Genomic DNA, 4,233 nt, shown 5'->3' on the forward strand with positions numbered 1-4,233 from the left:
ATCTTTTCTACTTGGTGGAAGATTAGTGGCATGGACGAGAAAGAAACAAACTTGTGTTTCTCAAACTACAACTAAAGTAGAGTATGTAATTGTATCCATAAATTTCACGCAGGCAATATGGATGAGACATGTGCTAGAAGGATTCAAGATAGATATGTCTAAACCAGTGACTATCTATTGTGATAATACAAGTGCAATAAATATTTCTAAGAATCCTGTACTTCATTCTAGAACCAAGCATATTGAATTGAACTATCATTTCCCAAGGGAAAGAGTTCAAGAAAAATAGGTGAAGATGGAATATGTGAAGAGTAAAGATTAGTTAGCTGATATCTTTACTAAACCCTTACCAAAGGCTACCTTTGAGTTTCTTAGAGGTAAACTAGGGGTTAGACCCCTACACTAGAAGAACTAGAATGATAGAGATGCATCAATCCTGTGGATTTCATGTTTATCTTTCACTAAAGATTGATGAAGGTGCAGGCTACTCCTTTGGGGGAGTAAGTCTGATGTAAAGTTATGAATTAATGCTCTGATATTATTTTTCTGATCTGATTAGCAGAGATGGTGGAAGAGGCAGTAGCAGGATTGAAGATAAGTGATGTATTTATACCTTTGGCATTGTTATCAAAGGGGGAGAAGAAAAGAAATCATATATGGGAGAAGACGAAAAAGCAGATATGGAAGAATTTGAAGATCAGATTGAGAGAAGCATTGGTTAAGGGGGAGAAGACAAAAGGACAAGAACGATCAGATGATGTGATATCGACAAGCAAGTAGCAAGAAAGTCGTAGATGATGATGTTACTTTTATTGTATTTCTGATAGGTGTTGCCATCAATGCCAAAGGGGGGGATTGTTGGCATTTGGCATAACTGATACAAATGAGGTGATGCAATTGAAGATAGATGATTGGACCGGTAAAGGATTGAAGTCTATTTGTGATGAAGAGATTGGGATTTTATGATTAGATGACTTGATCAATTATTTGTGTTGTCATTGATGGCAACTGATCTCAAATGATGATTACTGATGTTCTTGATGTTTTGTTTTGTCATCTAAGTGATTTGGTTTATCGGAAGATAGGGTTTACCGACAGAGAATTGAAGTCTATGAAATAGGACTTTAACCGGTAAAGCAAAGATGTTTTAATTGAATTGGTTGATTGGTGATGATTGGTAATTTATGGTTTGGAACATGAGCTTGTATCATGGAAAGGAGTATCTGACCGGAACTTGAACTTGTGATGATTACCGGAAGGAGTGTTTCAAATTTCTCATGAAGTTTTGCTAAGGTTTTATTAGGGTTTAAGATCGGTGAAGAAATCAATAAACTGGTAATGATTTTTGTTATGATAGTGATCGATAGCGAGTCTACATGAAGGTGGTAACATGAAACAACCCGCATGATTGATTTAATTATTATTTTGGTGCGATTCAAGGAAGAGTTTCTTGGGAAAGAACACAACACTTAGTAGAGTGTTTTGAGGTTTTAACTTTGGTATAGATCGGATTTTCATGATGGGTTACGATTAACCAACAGTTGATATTGCATTATAATTTATTGTAATGATCCGTATATTGATCTGTGATGATCTCTTATGATTTGTATAGTAAATTCATGATGTAATTAGGATTTAGTGGTCGACCTAGTTGAGATGGCTATTTAGGATGGCATAGTTGATGTTTATCATGTCGGTGGTCTTAGAGAATGTGTTGAGTCATCCAAGTGAAGTGTGAGATCTACCTGGGAGTTGCAAAGTGTTGAGCATAACTGGATCTGATCAAGCGAGCAAATAAGTGGAAGTAATAGATCACTTTTTCACTGTTGTTCCCTAACAATTGCAGCAAGTTAAATCCCTTAATTGGGTAGGTCCTAACAAGACTTAAACATTTAAGTCCCCTAATAGGGCAGCTCTCAAAAGAGTGTTAAATCTTCTCACGAGGTTGATCCTAACTGGGCTACTAGGCAAATCCCTTAACCAGGTGACTCCTAACAAGGCCTCCTCCTAGCAGAGCGTATTGTAAGCTCCTAACAGGGCATACTTCAAAAGAGTACAAATATTTGTGGGTGCCAACTCCCACCATGGTTTTTCTCTATTTGGGTTTCCACATCAAAAATTTATGGTGTTCATGTGTAGAATATTTTTCATATGATGTTCTTGTTTATGTTACATTTCATGCATTATTTTTTAGTACACCAGTTGTGATGTTTTATCAGAGGTTTATCAAAGGTTACCGGTACTGATAAGAGTTGTTAGAGAAAGTGTTTGATCTGATTGATGAGGCTAATGAATTGGTAAATGATCAAGATTATATGATTGCTTTAGTGGTGAAAGAATTGATAGTTGTGGTAAATGATTTGATTAATGTGTTAGCAAATTTGATAAAGAGGTTGTTAGATCTGATAAAAGAAGTTGAGATATTTGATAAATGACTTAAGATCTGATATAAGATTAATTTTAGGTTTAAAATTTTAATTGGTATTAATACTGATTCACCCCCCTCTTAGTATTAACTGGATCCTCATAGGATTAACATACAATAGTTAAAAAACTTAATAGAAATAGACACAACAACATGCATACCACAACACTGTGATTTACGTGGGGAAAACCCTTTTAGGAGAAAAACCCCACACTCCAAAAGTTGCCTAATATATTATTCAATAATCAACAACATATTACAATATACTTGCAGAACAAGATCTTCATAGGAGTACCACTATCAAAGATTTCAAGGTAACTCAATAGCCATAAGACTCTTACACACAACCTCTATCTCACGCACCCCATATATAGGAGATACAATACAAGAAACCATCAAACGACATTACAAAACCATGGGCTAAAACCACCCAATAAAGTGGAGCTGGCCTTATCTCCTATCTTTATGCCCTATGATGTGTAAAAACACACATCAACACGTGTCCCTCCCTTTTACAACTCATTTATGTGTTTGATGCATTTTATATTTGTTATTTCAGGAGTACAAAATTTTGAAGACCACAGCTTGTGAACCGTGTGTCCGATTGACGAATCGTTTGAAGCACCGGAAAGCTCACAAAGTGCTCTGTCACATCATAATGTAATGTCATTTATGCCCAAATTTTAGGGCATTTTGGAGCCTCTAAAGTCCTCAAAATTAAATTTAAACCTTTCATCGCACCCCTCTAAAATAAAAACTTTCATATCTTCAAAACTAGTTGTGATCTTGCGATGAAACTTTATCGAATTGCTTATCTAGCCAACTAGAAGCTTTGGGGAGAATTTCACACCATTTCCTACTCAAATGAAAAATTACTATAAATAGTAACCTCATGTAAATGCAAGGTTGAGACACCATTTTTCCCAACATTCTCCTACTTGTTGAACACCTTGCAAGAGAAAAGGGAGTATCAACACAATAAGTTAATTGCTAGGGGCCATGAGTCTCATAGACTCCAAACACCATCTAAACTTCTTTATGCTCACAACCTTAGTTAAAAAATTTACAACATTCATCAAAGTTTCTACCTTAACCAAATTCACCCTGCCATCTTCGACAATATCTCTAACAAAATGATATTGAACATCAAAATGCTTGGTCTAGGAATGAAATGTTGAGTCCTCAGCTAGGAAGATCACACTCTAAATATCACAATAAAATGTCACTACACCTTGTTTTATTCCAATATCTGAACACAGTCTCTTAAGTTAAATGGCTTCTTTACAAGCATAAGTAGCTGCCATATAATTTGCTTCTGTAGTAGACAAAGCAGCCATATCCTATCACTTACTCATCCAGCTAATTGCACCACCAAATAAAGTAAACACATAAGCACTGGTGGATATTCTACTAGCAATATCACTTACCTAGTCTAAATCCACATAACCATGAATATTAAGGGAAATCATGTCTCCAACCAAATTACCATGATAACACAAAGAATACTTTAGGGTACCCTTAAAATATATGAAGACTCTTTTTACTGCATCCTAATGAACTCTAACAAGATTAGACATATATCTAGAAAGAACTCCCACTGCTTGGGCAATGTCCAGTCTAGTACAAACTATAACATACATCAAACTTCCAAATACATTCTGGTAAGGTACTCTACTCATGTCTTCCATCTTTGATGGGGATGTAGGACAATCTAAAATAGATAATTTCATTCCAGCTATAAAAGGAACACACAATGGTCTATAATCATGCATGTTGAACCTCTATAAAACTGAATTCACATATTTACT

Source organism: Cryptomeria japonica, chromosome 9 (assembly GCF_030272615.1).
Source record: "Cryptomeria japonica chromosome 9, Sugi_1.0, whole genome shotgun sequence".
Classification (NCBI taxonomy): Eukaryota; Viridiplantae; Streptophyta; class Pinopsida; order Cupressales; family Cupressaceae; genus Cryptomeria; species Cryptomeria japonica.